Source organism: Phocoena sinus, chromosome 3 (assembly GCF_008692025.1).
Source record: "Phocoena sinus isolate mPhoSin1 chromosome 3, mPhoSin1.pri, whole genome shotgun sequence".
In the NCBI taxonomy this organism is placed as follows: Eukaryota; Metazoa; Chordata; class Mammalia; order Artiodactyla; family Phocoenidae; genus Phocoena; species Phocoena sinus.
Genome location: NC_045765.1, coordinates 94839335 through 94855656, shown reverse-complemented (window position 1 = coordinate 94855656; position 16322 = coordinate 94839335). Strand labels below are relative to the sequence as shown.

General features: G+C 41.6%; 1 protein-coding gene across 19 annotated transcripts in view; it reads left to right on the top strand.

The window, feature by feature from the left end:
• CAST (calpastatin) overlaps positions 1–16322 on the top strand; it is a 130528-nt gene that overhangs the window by 42996 nt on the left and 71210 nt on the right. For 2 of the 19 annotated variants that reach the window (XM_032626623.1, XM_032626624.1), the window contains exon 1: positions 3477–3624. The exons of 16 other annotated variants lie outside the window; for them this stretch is intronic. The gene's annotated coding sequence lies outside the window, so the exon portion shown is untranslated. Of the gene's footprint in view, positions 1–3476; positions 3625–16322 lie in introns of those variants that run through there. One more of the 19 variants, XM_032626619.1, reaches the window with a different exon arrangement.

Below are 16322 nucleotides of genomic sequence, written 5' to 3'. Positions count from 1 at the left end.
GGAATGTAGTTTCACAGCCAGGAACAATGCCCAGACACACCGTGGGAGCTTCTCCTTGCTGCCCCTGCAGCTCAGCACCTATCACATTTAGGACTGGAGGCCAGAAACTCTGGCACTGCCAGTCTCAAATGCTGAAAGGCCTTATCATAACACAGATCTACCGGTGGGTGGCGCCTCCACACAGGCTTATTTTCAATCTCACTCTTGTGTGGCACGGCTGATTGGCCAGTGCAATTCCCATGCCTCAGCTCTGCTGCGTGGAATCTGGGGTTGCGAACACTCTGGTTCTCCTCTGGGGAGGTGCTTATTGATTAGGTGGGAAATGATCCGTGAGTAGTGAGGATTTTTCAAGTGTATTGTCAGCTGCCAGCTATCCACTACAGAAAGGAAAACAGGAGAATTACCTAATTGAACTGGAGGAAAATCACTGATTATAGGTTGTTTAGCAACATTAGGCCTTTTAAACAGAAGAGGGTACAAACAGCTTTTCTCCCAGTTAGAGAGGAGAAAATCTGCACAGGAATAAGCACCCACCAGAGAAGTCCTGTGGTTTTGGCCCTGGTTCTGCCATAACTAGCTGTGTTAACTTTGGTGGCACAGCCCTCCTCCCAGGCCTTTACTTTCCTCATCCATAATATGACTGAGGGGCTGAATAAACTCTGCATATTGTGGGAGGTATTCCATCGTTCGGTGTCAGCCTCACCCACAGAACCGCTGGACCACATGTGGTGTGTTTGATGACGCAGGCAAGCGTTTCTATTTCAAAAGTTCTGCGTGTATTTTAATGTGCTAGGAAAGTAAACTAGCACTTCAAACCGTGATCCCATGGATGGTTTTGCTTAAGACAAGGCTAGATTAATGGTTAAAAAGGTAAATCTATTTTTTAAAATATTAAGTACATGTAGCTGTGGCAGATTAAAAAATATTAAGTAGGTAGCATACAAATAACCAAGGTTTGGGAAACAAGATCAGAGCAGTAATTCTCATATTTTAATGTACATGCTGAATCGGTGAGGTGTTTACTAAAATGAAGATTCTGACTCAGGAAGTCTGGGGCGAGGCTGAGATTCTTTCTGCTTTTCTAACAAGCTCCCAGTTGCTGCTGCTGCTGGTCTGGCGACCACACTTTGAGCGGCAAGAATGCTGAATTGTGCGGAATGTGGGTAATTTAGACCACCTGTATCTTAGATTACCTAAACATCGATTAGAAAATCTGGTTAAAATGCAGATCCTCAGGTTCCAAGCCACAAGAATCTGATTCACCAGGAGGGGGTAGATCCAGGATTTTCTCTATTTAATAAATACCCTCCAGTTTTTCAGATGCGGATGATGTGGAGGCCCCACTGGGGGAAAGGATAAGCCTCAGGGACTGGGATAGACACGGCACATCTGGGAGTGATACATCCCTCTTCATCTCCAGGGAAGGGAGTCCCTTTCTACCTGTCCTGCAGGACAAGAATCTTTGGAAAATTTACTTCATAACCATGTAATTACTAACCTGTACTCTTGAGGAGCTCAGACATACTCACCCTCATTGAGGGAGTTATGCTGCCTAACGGTGGGGCTCTGGGACCGAGGGCTCATCCCTCTTGGGGAGTGGCCCAAAAAAGTCATCCTTGTTGTCTTTTGTCTCAGGAAAACCTAGACGAGCTGAGGTTTATTTGAGAAACAAAAAAGCAGAGAAAATACTGACAGTAAACAAAAAAGGAATTTTAAACTGAATTTTAATCAAGAAGAATTATGAAAATCTACAAACAATAAATGCTGGAGAGGGTGTGTGGAGAAAAGGGAACCCTCTTGCTCTGTTGGTGGGAATGTAAATTGACACAGCCACTGTGGAGAACAGTATGCAGGTTCCTTAAAAAACTAAAAATATAACTACTATACGACCCAGCAATCCCACTACTGGGCATATACCCTGAGAAAACCATAATTCAGAAAGAGCCATGTACCACAATGTTCACTGCAGCACTGTTTACAATAGCCAGGACATGGAAGCAACCTAAGTGTCCATCAACAGATGAATGGATAAAGAAGATGTGGCACATATATGCAATGGAATATTACTCAGCCATAGAAAGAAACGAAATTGAGTTATTTGTCGTGAGCTGGATGGACCTAGAGTCTGTCATACAGAGTGAAGTAAGTCAGAAAGAGAAAAACAAATACCGTATGCTAACACATATATATGGAATCTAAAATTCTGATGAACCTAGGGGCAGGACAGGAATAAAGACACAGACGTAGAGAATGGACTTGAGGACACGGGGAGGGGGAAGAGTAAGCTGGGACGAAATGAGAGAGTGGCATGGACGTATATACACTACCAAATGTAAAATAGATAGCTAGTGGGAAGCAACCGCATAGCACAGGGAGATCAGCTTGGTGCTTTGTATTCACCTAGAGGTGGGGTACGGAGGGTAGGAGGGAGACGCAAGAGGGAGGAGATATGAGGATATATGTATATGTATATCTGATTCACTTTGTTATACAGCAGAAACTAACAAGGTTGTCAAGCAATTATACTCCAATAAAGATGAAAAAAAAAAAGAATTATGAGGACAAGGTCTTCTCAGGGAATTATAATAAAATATTAGAGTTGGAAGGGCTCTTACTTCGCCACCTTTATTTAACTGAAGTAAAGGAACACTGATAATAGACAAGGTGGTTGTGAGGAACACCTAGCAGGAGAAGTCAGGGCGACCCCACGTGCTTTGACTGCCGGGAGCAGGCGGGTGCGCCCCTGCGCGCTGTGCCACTGAGCTCTCCGCCTTCGGAATGCCGTCACCTCTGGCTTGGAGGCTGAAGGACTGGCTGCTCAGTTGTCACTAGCTATCGGCCTGAGGCCTCGGGTCCTCAGCCTCCCGCCACCGCAGCCTCCTCCACTCATACCCCAAGCTCACTGTCCAGAGTCTTCACTGTGATTGCTTTACGGCTTTGGGAAAAGTTGGCTTCCCATATTTCCTTTAAATTTTGGAACTCTTCTCTCTAACCCCATCACTTACATTTATTAGTTGGCATTCTTCTATAAGGCAGAGCATTTCCTTCTCCCCTATATACTTATTCATTCATTTATTTATTTATAGCAGTATGAATTCATATTCTGTGGCTTAAAATCCCTTCTTAGTTATTTTGAAATGTTTAGTCATAATGTATCACGTCCAGTAATTCAGTAGAATTCTAGTTCTGTTCAACTGCTCTTTAAAAAAAAATCCGTTATACAATGTGAATTGTTAAGTTACTTTATAGCTTCAGAAGTAATATTTGGGGGCGTGTGTTTGCAAAGAGCCCACTTTGGGCCTTTGGCAACATCCTAGGAGTGGTAGACCTCTGCCATCGGCCGGTGGCCTGCATCACAGGCCGCGCTGTTTAGTCTGCCAGCCTCCGGGATGCCAGCCCAGCGATGAGTCGGCGGCGGCGGGCACCTCCCTCACGGAACCGCGCTGGGGGCGGGCGAAGGGGGCGGGGAGCGGCCAGCGTCGCGTTCTGGGGCCGCCCCGCCGCCTCCCTCGCTGCGGGCTGGGCTGAGGCTCCAAACGGACACCGAGAGGGCCGAGCCCAACCGGGAATGCAAACATCCCCCAAACCCCGCTGAAGTCTCTGGGCCCGGAAGCCGGACGCGGAGTGAGTACTGATTTAGGCTGCTTCCCTGGCGGGCAGCCCGCGCTGCCTTCGCGCCGGCCCTGCGCGTCCCAGGCTCGGACCCTGCCACAGCTCCCAGACTTGGACGTGCGCTCTTACCCGTCTCTTGCCCTTGAGAATCCATTTCCTTGCAAACGGATTCTAAGTTCACTTGTGTTACTAGTCAACCCCTCCTCCCTGTCGGCGCCACTGTTGCTGGCTTCTAGGCTGGGAATGTGTCTGGTGATCGTACACGGTAGGGTTACAAAACCAGGAGTTTGTGTGATCCGGAGAAAATGCTGAAAGAAAAGCAGGAGCTCTGTCGATTTGGTTTGGCACTTTTATCTCTACGGTTAGACCCAATCTTCTCCCCGAGCCCTGCCCCCTCCACTGTGATGACCTCCGTTTTAGAGAATGCCCCCTCACTGTGTATAACCTCTCCGTTTACCTGATACATGCTGGGTGTGGTGTGGCAAATGTGACATGTTTTGGTTCTATTTCCTTGAACACAGCCTGAGACTGTGGTCGGATGACATCGCTGAGGGGTACTTTGTACCTGTATTTCAAGAATGGAAATGTTTTCATGGAGATTTGACGATCTTTTATGTATTGTTAGGTTCCTAGCATTCCTCAGTTATAAACGGGTAAGAGGCAAGTTCTTTATACCCATTTTACAGCTGAGAAAACGAGGCAGAGTTTAAGAAGCTTCCTTAAAGGGCTGGACCTTGGGGCCTCTGACGAGCCCTCTAGGAACCCACCTATACCTACATCAGAGGAAGGGAAGTGCTTAATCAGCAGCTCTGGAAAGTTCCTGATATATGAGATGTTTCTAGAGAGAAAACCTCTGCATTGCAGCGAAGCTCAATAAGGAGTGGCATCTAGTTCAAAAGGGTAAAGTTTATTTTCTAATGAGTAACTTAAAGAGTGCCTCTTCCTGCCATTTTGTTTGTGGGCACTGAATTTAACTTTTGCACATTGATTTTTCAGTATCTAAAGGATATTTGTCGCTGGGAATGCTGCCTGGCTTCTAGGAGACAGTATAAGATTAAAACAAAGTAGTGATGTTTAGCAAAATCACGCCGAGCTAGCAAAGGCCTCATCTGCTGACTGACGGAGAAGGGCTAGGTGGCCAATAGCAATGAGGATGGAGCGGGAATCCTGGTGCATGCAGCAAGGACCCTTGGTGACTTATAAAAAAGTGAGCTTCACAGACTGCATGACAGTGTTTATGAAGCAGTGCATTCAAGTGTAAATGTTGGTTATGGTTCAGTTCACATGCTTTGAGAGAGGATTCCCACTGCAGAGAGGAGTTGATTATAGTACAGTATTAGTGGTAGGTTCAGTTTCTCGGTGGTTCCATGAATTGGCTGAGTATTATTCTTCTCTCACAATGAAAATTTAAAAGGTATCATGTGAAATAGCAGTTTGAAAGAATGAAACAAACAAAATTAAGAAAACATGAGGAATTAATTTGAACTAACTTTTTAAAATCAGTCAAATATTTGTGTTCCTATTCATTGTTTATAATAACAATTATATCTTTAATGCATCACCACTTCTTAGGTAGGATTTTTACTTTTCCCAAAATATGAACCATCTAATTGTTTAGTCCTGTTTAAATAAAAAGCCCACAGCCTATGTTCTCCTGTATACATAGATGTCTTTGTATCTTTTCTTTCATTATACCTCAGAGTGCCCTCATTTTGAAGACTATATGAATCTGGAATATGTGTTTTAGCATCAATGTGCCTGGCCTCATAAGAGGAACATATTTTATCCTATAATTTTTGATATATTGAATTAATAATCTGCATACTGGGAAAGTACAATGGGTCTTCAAAAACAATTGTGTTTTATTTTTTTCTCTGTGAATAGCTTTTAACTTAAAAATGTCAGCTACCCAGTGTTTCTCAACAGAGTACTAATGGCATTCGGGTTGATGATTCTTAGTTGGGCAGGGCTGTCTTGTTCCCACTGAATGCCAGAGCATGACAAAAACACTCTCTCTCACACATGTCTTAAAATACCCTTTAGTTGGGTGCTACTTCCCCTTAAGAACAATTGGTACACTATTTTTATGGTAAGCCATATAAATAATTACTCAGTCCCATTATTTCCAATTTTTAAGGCACTTTACAGTATCCCTTAAGACATGTTGACTTCTGAGCAAGTCCGTATATTTGGACGTTGGAGATTTGGGTGGAGGCTATGTGTAATCCTATTGCTAGTAAAGTGTCACTCTTACCCTTGTGCCCTTCTGTCCACGTTAGGCAATAATAATAAATTATTAGCAAGTGACTTTAATAGGTTTCAGAGAAAAGAACAGATCAGCACAATCTGTATTAGATCTGAGTATTAATAGTTATAGCTACATTTACTGACAATTACTGGGTTCTAGGCATATGTTGAACACTTTACATGATGTGATGATGATGCAGTGATGAAGTAGATACCCTTATTATGCCCATTTTTCAGATTAAGAAAGAGCCTGATCTCTTAACCATTGCACTGTATTGTTTCTCAGGACATGTTGAACAGCTCTCCATAAAATACTTTCCAAAAAATGAGTTTTAGTGGGTGAAGTTAACACACACTAAAGTCTCGTTTGGTTACATAGTCTCATTTGGCTACCTTTGGTTACCTCTGATTACCTTTGTTCTTAGAATACCAGCTTTTCACTATACTGTGAGCCCTTTGAAGACAGGATCCACATCTTTGGACCCCCATTGCGTCTACCACGGTGCCTTCCACATAGTAATTTCTCAATAAATATTTGTTGAATTGAAAAAGAATATTGGTTTTATCTTAGTATGAACAGAGCCTTAAGATACCACTGCACTAGTTTAGAAATTTATCCTAGGTAGGCAGAAAAAGTAAAATAATATTCATTTTTGTTCTCTAGAATTTATAAGTAGAGTTTTTGGAACTTAACATCTGTTTGTCCTTTAGCTAAAGATTAAAGAGTAGATAATCAAATTATCAGTAATGAACTCTTTTTTTTTTAACTTCTACAATGGCCAGACATGGTGCTAGGAATACAGAAGTGAAGTATGGTCCATATAACAAATATGAAAACACAGTGTAAAAAGTGCTAAAAACCATTGCTATCAAGGTGCTATGAAAGCACAGTGGAAGGTTGAGGGAAGGGGGCTGAGGTTAAGCTTGGCCCTGTTTTTCTGGGAATAAACATTAGGAATATGAGTCCCTTAAAGCAGATCTGCAACCAGTCAGTTGGATGCAGGACTCTTCAGAGGTCTGAACACATCCAACTTCCCAAGCGTTGGCTCTCCTCATTCAGTATTTTCTTAATCCCAGCTTTCCAGACTTGCCCCTAACTACCAGTAGAGGTACTATGGTCTCCCCCTGTGTACTTTTCTGTGTGCTGTTATGTAGGACAGAGAGTTCTGATTCATTCTAGGGCTCTCTTATGAGATGTTCTTGACAACTGTCCCTTGTAGACAGACTGGATTTCCATCCGCTGTCAACCATACCTGAGGTTTCCATTTGTCCTGCGCTCTACACAGTTGAACTGGAGACCCCACAGCTGACTGAGTCTGTGTTGTCCGTCTTCCAAGCCAGCTTTGAGGGTGACAAGTTTCCACTGCTCGTCTTCCTGTTTCTTTCTTCACCACCCAACCTAAGGTGCAGGGGAGGGCAGACAAGCTCGTCAACAGAATAACCTGCCCCTGGATTCCAGACACTTAGCTCTAAGGACACATTGTCTCAATTTAGTTTCTTATTTCGCATTTGGCAGCTGCCTCGCGGTAGGTACATATCCTTAGCGAGGCAAGGAGAACCTCAGATGCCTATCTACTCACCTTTTATCATTTTTACTGACTCCTTCCCCAGGAATAATTGGCATACATTAGTTACAAAGGTACTGCTTGGCCCGTTTTGTTGGTAGTGTTTATTTCTTTTCCCACAGATCCCTTTGCAACACTTAAAAAAAAAAAACCTAACACTTAGTTTTATTTGGGAGGATTTCTTATACGTTGGAAAGAGGATTTGGGTCTGCTTTTACTGATTAACCAAGTTAACTTTGGTAAACAGTTTTTTGTTTTTTTTACATATTGCCAACACGCTTATAATTATCCTCAGTTCTCTAAGCCCCATGGTACATACTGATCATAATGGCTAAGATATGGGTGAGTGGTGATGACACGGTGGCTTGTCATCATCAGAGTCCTGGAATAGAAGGTGTTTCCCAGTGAGTCCTGCCGATGGACTACTGAGGAATGAGGAAGCGGACTGTAATCAAAGCAAGGCTTCCTTAATTACACAGAGCTGTGCTTTAACAGTTGGGGGTCTCTTTAGAAAAGAGAAGTTTCTTGGTTCTCAAATAGAAAATGCGGGCAGTAGGATAATTCCAGACTAATCCACGGCCCTGGGGCTCTCCCGATCCTTGTCCTGGGGATGTACTGCACCCCCTTGGAATGCTCTAATTCACTGTTTCATGATATGTAGTCTGGAGAGCATCTGCATCGAATTCACCTGAGATACTTATTTAAAAATGGAGATTTCCCAAGCCCCATCTCAGACTTACCCAATCAGAATCACTGAGGAATCTATGGCTTAATAAGCTCTCGAGGTAAATCCTTACACCTGTTAAAGTTTGATGAGCGCTGCTCTAAGAAGTGAGTTGGGCTAGCCAGAGCCTATCTGTGAGCAGTCGTCTTCTGACCTTAGCAATGCAGTGAAATCTTCGTGAGAGCTGTAGCTATTCACAGGGGCTGAGACTTTTGAATCATACTGAGGGGCCCCCATGAACTGGCGTGATTGATGTTTATGGCCCTCTTAGGAGCCCAAGAAAGGGCCTGGACCACTCCCATTTCACTCAAAGTTGCTATAAGAGATTGAGTCCCGTTTAGTGTGCAGGCATACTCTTTGGACTCTATAATGGATTAAGGTCCCCTGCACAAGTGACTTCAGTATAAAGACCTAGATGAGACCTTGGCGCCTCCAGAGATGCCCAGAATAGAGGTGTTGCGGGAGAACACTGTTCCTACAGAGAAACCAGGGGCTTAGTCTCCTGCATATTGTTTCTTTATTAGCTGTACTAAGGGTGGCCAGACAAAGGAGCAAAGAATAAAATTATCTGTATGTTTTTCAGTTGTATAAGCCTTTTCTGTTTCCTCCTTATCATGAAAATAGGAAACTGGGTTTATATCCAACAGGGCAAATAAGATCCTCATCTAACGCCATCACCATGGCTTGTCATCATCAGAGTCCTGGAATATAAATATCCTCATGCTTTTAGACATGCATCTTTTTTTTTTTTTTTTTTTTTTGTGGTATGCAGGCCTCTCACTGTTGTGGCCTCTCCCGTTGCGGAGCACAGGCTCCGGACGTGCAGGCTTAGCGGCCATGGCTCATGGGCCCAGCCGCTCCGCGGCATGTGGGATCTTCCAGGACCGGGGCACGAACCCGTGTCCCCTGCATCTGCAGGTGGACTCTCAACCACTGCGCCACCAGGGAAGCCCTAGACATGCATCTTTTCATAATATTTTATTTACAAAGATGTATCAGGTTCAGAGGCCTTGGTCTACAGCAGGGAATTGAAACTTGTTGCCAGAATTTTCATCTTCCAGAGTTCTCCACTTCTCTTTCATATTCACCATCTCTTGATTTATCTCTTTATTTAATTAATGTTTTAATGTTAAATTTTATACAGTATTGCTTTGTGTCTGGAACAGAAGGGGGCTCTTGAATCAGAATTCAGATTAATTTTATTAAGCCTGCACAATGTATTTAAAATGTTTGAAAGCCTTTAGATGAGGAACACATGTTCTATTTTGTCGTGAAGCCTCCTACTCCCTCTTCATACTGGCCTGATACACTCATTCACATCCCCCAACGTATATTTTCATTTGAGGTTTAGACTCCTGATTTACAGAGATAGGCAAATATTATTTTTCTGAAAACTCAATTAATAAATATTTTGAAAATGGCACTTTTTTTTTTCTTAAATCCTTGCAACTGAGCTATATACTAGATGTGTGGATGTGTATAGCATTAAGAGTTTCTCTAGTGGTCCAGAATATCTGCCTATAAAATGACAGCACTGTTGGGCTTGGTGATGTCTACAGCGTTCTATATTTTTCTGTTGTAAGAAAAGTGTGCACTACAGGCATAATCGCAAGTATCAAGTGTCCTCAGGGTTTAGGGTCATGAGACTGGAGGAGACAGATATTCTTGGGGTATTGCAGGACTGTCTCTTTAGGGAACATATAGGCTCTTTAGTAACCTGGGCTGGCAGTATCAGCACCAAAAATCTTTCTTTCAAAACCATCTGGAAAGTACTTTTGAAAAGTAACTTTGTGAATCTGTCCTATTATCTAATGCATTCTAGTGCCTTTCTTTTGACCAAATGAAAGCAGGAAGAGGCTGTTTGTCATCAGAAGGAAAGTGCCAGTGGATAACAATAGACCGTAGAAAAGAGTGGTCATTTCACCCACCCCCTATAAAGCCATCTTGTTTAAAACAACCTAAAGCAGTCATTCTCCATGTAAAGGAGTTTGAGAATCACTTGCGGGGGGGCTTACGGCTTTTTAAGCTGTAATCCTTGCTCCCTCTTCCTTCTGCCCTTTCCCTTTTGTAAGTTTCTAAGTGTCCATTGCTGCCCTCCCCTGATCCCCACACACTGGCTATGAGTGATTCTGGTCCTGGGCCCAAAACCACTGAGCTAAGGTGTTAATGCTCGGCCAGTCACATTGTGCAATAGCTTGGCATAACATCCGTTGCCTGGAATCATTATGTACAATTTTAGTATAAAATAATTAAATATGTATGAATATGTAATTTAATTAAATATTAATTAAATGTGTATGAATAGCCTGCATATTTTGCATATAGTTTCACTGATTAGAATTAGTGTTCATTTTTCCCCCAGCCATATTATAAAATTATATCATCTTCCATGTGATGGAATCTAATCTTGAGGTTTAAATCAATTAATTAGTTAATTATTCATTGTTTGGAATTTTAGCCACAAAGGATCCACATTGCTAAGAAACAATGTACCCCCTTGCTGAATATCTAGAGATTAACAAGGAAAGGCTAACTTCTTTTGGTTGTTGAGTTTGAGCCCTCCCTTGGTTTTGAGAATCTTTTTAATTATTGTGGTAATGGGTGCTGAATTATTCTCAATGTTCTTGTGATAGACCAGGATTCCTAGCCTAGCAAGTGAGAATTGTTTCCTTCTCCAGTCCTCTGACAATCATATTCTTGCACCTCTTCACACGTTTCCAAAGACTGAATGTGATGAACACTGATCTACATATTTGCAATTGAAATCTTGGCAAAATACCCTGATTGATTTCCAGTTGAACCAGTGATAAACCATATACCATATCTTTTCCGCTTGTGTATAACTTCTCCACCTTCTCCTACTGATCAATGAACTGAAGATTTGGTTACTATTCAAAATGGAAAGACAACCAATAGGAAACAAAAGACGTTCTAGCTAGTTCTGATAATCTGAAAATAATTCTGGAAAGCTGTAGGAGAGGGGTTAGGTCCAGCAGTATGTATGTAGTTTGGAGAAGCTCTCCAGGATCTAGATAAATGAAAATAAATGGAAAGAAGAAAAAGAAACCAACCATTTATTAATTTGTTAAACAACTACTATGCTAAGTGATTTACATAGGATTTCATGTAATCCTCTTAAGAGTTGCATATTTTGCAAATGGGTAAGTGGGTACTAGGACAATTTTTAAAATGAGAAGACTAAGGCCCAGAGAGATTAAATAACTTACCCTGGGTCACATAGATAGCAAGATTCTATTTGATTCTATTGCTCTTTTCAGTAGACCAGTCTTATAAAATCCTAGACTCAGTAGTTTATATCCAGGCAGTTTAAATAACCAAGAGAGGAATTTGTATCTAAATTCAAAAAGCACTATAAATCAATATTGTGCCCTCTATTATTATGCTCAATATCTTAATGCTGTTGAAATTCTCTCTGATGAATGAAATTTCCTGCTTCTGTGAAAGAGAGCATTGTACACTGATTGGAATTAGCAAATAAGAGTTTTGTTGACAGAGTTTCTTTAGATGTCTTAATAAGCAGTAGAGAAGGGATGAATTAGACATCTTTGAATACGGTGAAATTTTTAAAAAGCAGGATTAAGTTACATAGCAAAAAACTCCCTTATAGTGTAGGAATACAGTTGCTTAGACTGAAGGATAAGCAGCACTGTTCATATTTTTACATCAAGTTCAAATGAAGCCTATTTTAAAATCAATTCTCCTATTGAATTTTTATTTTAGGTGAAAGTGGGATGAAATGTGGTAGAAGATATTATGATTATTTCCACTTCACAGATGAGGAAACAGGCACAGAGCAGTTAGGGAATTTGCTCAAGGTCATATAGCTGGTAGCAGAGCTGGAATTCAAACTCAAGTGGTCTGGCTCCACAGCCATTCTCCTAACTACGTAACATCACCTCTTTAATATCTGCAAAGATTAAGCTTGCTGTTAGTGTACATTTGTGAATTTGTTTTTCCTATGTGGTTTCCAGAACGACGTTTTATTGCACCCCACGTTTTCATTTTGGTTATTCGGAAAGCATCTTGGAGAAGGGAACTTTGTAATAATTCCTGTCATTTAAGCCTTCTTATTGAGAACATGCTTCACTGAGAAGGCAGCTGCAAGAACAGTCACGTGACAGGCTCATCTCTCAGCCGCCACACAATGGCTGTATGCCAGTATTTCCTCATACGTGCCCCCTCAGTTGCGTTGAGACACTTTGAGTCTGTCATCCCTGTAGAGACGGAGGCTGGCAGTTGGTCTTATAACACAACGACCCATAAAACTTCTCATTTCTCTCACACTCTGTTAGGTCTGTACCTAAGGAATGAATTTGAAAGCACTGTGGAAACCAAGCTGAAAGGCTCTGAGGCAACTGTTCAGCAGAGCTCAGAATTTTTTATTCTTACACAATAATCATATCATCAGTAACCATGTATGTTTTAGATGAGCTCATAATCTTTTAGGATAAACAAGCCATGCATTTCAATCCAAAAAAAATTCGTAATGTAAAATAGTGTTGCCCTTTCTCTTTAAGATAAACAACATGCGTGTGTAACTTCCCAAAGCAGTCAGTGGTCACCACGTAAGTGCTCCACCATTCTGAGACTGAGGAGAACTTTTGAGGCTGTTGATATTTGTAAAATAATACAGATCACTTTTGTTTACTGACTTACCATGTGCCAGGCCTTATAAACACACCCTCATTAAATCCTCACTACCGTCTTATGAAGTAGGTGTCATCTTTATACCCATTTAACAAATAAAAAACACAGGTTTGGAAAGGTTAAGCAGCTTGCTTGAAGTTGCACAGCTAGAATGAGACCCCAGGTCCATGGGACTCCAGAGGCTAAACTCCTGTGTTTCCCATTTGAACATCTATCATTGGGTACATTATTTAATAAGCTTTACATATTTATAGCATATCATATTAGAGTTGCAGAACAACAGAGTTCTCAAGCCTGACAGTTTACAGATGAGGAAACTGTGTTCTAGAGAGGTTAAGACTTAAGTTCAAAGAGCTTGTCATGGGCTGTCTTCCTCATTGTTCATTATATCACTTCTAATCTGCTGAAACTGCGTGACTCACAGGCTTAAGAAGATCCTAGACGCACAAACCTTTACTAGGGGAGGGGCCACAAGAGGAAAATAGGCTGTCTTTTCTGGGTCTAACTTCTCTGCTTTGTCTTGGGCAGCCAAATTCAGACATAGCTGGAATTATTTCATGCATCAAGAAAAGCAACCAGAATCCCTGGAGGCATGGACGCAAGTTAAAAAATAAATAAAAGCTGCATTTCTACTCTTTGATGACTAATCCAGGCTGCGTGGCTTGCTCTCTTCCTTGCTTACAAAATAATCATCCCGGGGCAGAGAGGGGGAAAGGGGGAAAAGTGGAGTTCACAAAGCAATGAAAATGAAACAATTGTTTTATAGTACTGGAAGTTCAGCTTCATGCGTTTTGTGGATTTTTTCTAAGCACTTGGGGTGGTCCTATGTTAGACCTCATAATCAGGCACTCACAAGGTGTGGCCAAATGTTCTAAGCTCTCTCTGGCTCTTGGATTGCCATCACAGATCAACTGTGGCTACTGTCCCAGTTGCCAGGCAACATATGGATGTTTATTTTGAGGTCTGCCCACAGGGTTGCATCAGAGACCAAAGCTGCCACTTCCCAGAGCAAGTAGAGCTCAGGCATTCTATTTTTATCGTAACATATTATTAAGATAATATATCTTAATATATTTTAATTATATTTAATTAAGATAATTAAATATATTTTAAAATATATTTAAATCTTTAATGTAATATATTTAAATATATTTATTTTTATATTATTTTAATATAGTTCATGAATGTATAGCATACTCAGTTGAGATAGAATTATACTCTGTTCCCCCAGGCAGTGTTCAGTTTGCCTCATTTGGCCGTGTTCTACTTCATCCAACCGGTTGTACTCTGGTCTGATTATCTCTGGTACTTTCCCACCTCTGAGTCTTGCTCAATCTGTTCTGCTCACTTGGAATGACTACCCCATCTCGGGCTCCAACTCCATGTTTTGTAAAACTAAAATCTTTTATTTTACTTTTTGAAAGTAAGGGAGTCAACTTGTGATAGCAAAAAGTTTGTGGGCGTTATTGTCCATGTCTGTGTTCAGATCCACGCTCTACAACTTCTTAACTGTGAGATCTTAGATAAGTTACCTAACTTCTCTGCGCCTCAGTTTTCTCATTTATAAGATGCAGATAATAGTGATTAGGTCCTAGGATTTTATAAAGATATATTGAAATCAGATGCCCAAAGCCCCTGCCACAGTTCCTGGCATATGGAAGATTCTATAGTCCTCACCTACCTCCCCATCACACTGCAATTAATACTAAGTAAATTGTTCCCATCTCCTCTGTGAAGTTTTTCCTAGCCATCTTCAAACCCACACCTCAGAAATAGTCTCCCTCTTCTGATCTCTTATAACTTCATATTGTACTTAAGATCCTATCACAATTGACCTGCTCTTATATTACATACATGCTGAGATGTAAGTTGGTGCCCTGATTAGATCTGCTGGCACAAAGCCATGTTCTCCCTGAAAGAGATGGCTCAACTTCATTCATAGGTGACCCATTTCATCAGTATCATGTTTTCTGTTACGATTAAATACTATACTTTGTTAGGTGACTGAGTTGCAGTTCTGTGCTCGGCCCCGGGCGTCCCCGGGAGTCCCGACCAGCAGGACAAATCCTTGTGAGTCCGAGGAGGAACCTGTAGGGGTTGAAAAGAGAAGAAGGGGCAGGAGACGCGAAAGAATGGAGGCAAGACAAAATCCTGATCAAGCCTCAAACCTTTATTGCTGCAGTAGCTGTATTTATACAGTACAGAGAAAGGGGGGCGGGATCCAGAATAAGGGAAGTATTTGGCAAATTATCATTGGTGCTGCGTGCGCGGGCTTTCGTTTTAGGTGCGGGCTTTTGTTTTTAGGCGCGGGCTTTTATCTCATTAAGCAGGAAGAGAAGCAGGATGTCGGCCATCTTCTAATGGCGAAAACTTCTTGGCTCCCAACAAGTTCTCTTTAGAAGCACCATTATTATGTTAAATAATTAAAGGCATTGCGAGACAAGACGGTATGTCATGGTGTGACTGCGTGGCAAACAATAGAAAGAGCTAAACATCTGAATATTCATCTCCTAAAGTGAATAATCCATCATCGTAAACCTGTTCTCACTGGGTCCATGAATGGTGTTTGTAAAGAACGTCAGTGCTTTCTTTAGAAAGCCCCTCATTAGCCGTCTGTTGTTTGTTCCAGGTGTCTTACAGGAAACAGCTCAGGGACTTTTTTGTGTATATGCGTTTTTTTAAAGTTATACAACTACTGGGTAATGACCAAAATTTCTGATGATTGAATAAAACTCGTATAATGTTGCTTTTGAGCCATCAGATAATACTCATGTTTATTCATGTACAAATGTATACATTTATTTATTTAACACATACTTGTTAAGCAACTACTGTGTGCGATGCTTGGGTACCTGCAGCAGCTGAGACAGGCATGGTCCCTGCCCTCATGGAGTTCAGGTTTGGGTCTGTCTGACAGATCCTGTGAAGAAAGAACTTTAAAAAAACCCCATGATTTCTTTTCTTTCATTTTTGGGATATGTTATTAAGATAAGAATCTCATTATGGTTCAGAAGCAAATTATACATTTCTCTCTTGTGCATCTAGCAGAGCTAACTTTAAAAGTTAAAAATCAGTTAACTTGATTTTGATTTGTCAGAACTTCTTAATTAAAAAAATTTTTTAATATTTGTTTTGTGCTTTGCCCAGATTGCCCTAATATTTGGTATGTAATTGACTCTCGCAATAGCCCTGTGGGGTGCATGGTATTTCCACATGGGAAGCCAGTTGCTCTTCAGGTTTAATCGACTTACCTGTGGACTCATCGCCACTAAGAAGCTTTCAGGCTGCACCTTTCTTCTGATTTATTAATTATATTCTTGATTCTAGCTTTCTTTTAAAAAAGAACCAAAGGGGGCTTCCCTGGTGGCGCAGTGGTTGAGAGTCCGCCTGCCGATGCAGGGGACACGGGTTCGTGCCCCGGTCCGGGAAGATCCCACATGCCGCGGAGCGGCTGGGCCCGTGAGCCACACCTACTGAGCCTGCGCGTCTGGAGCCTGTGCTCCGCA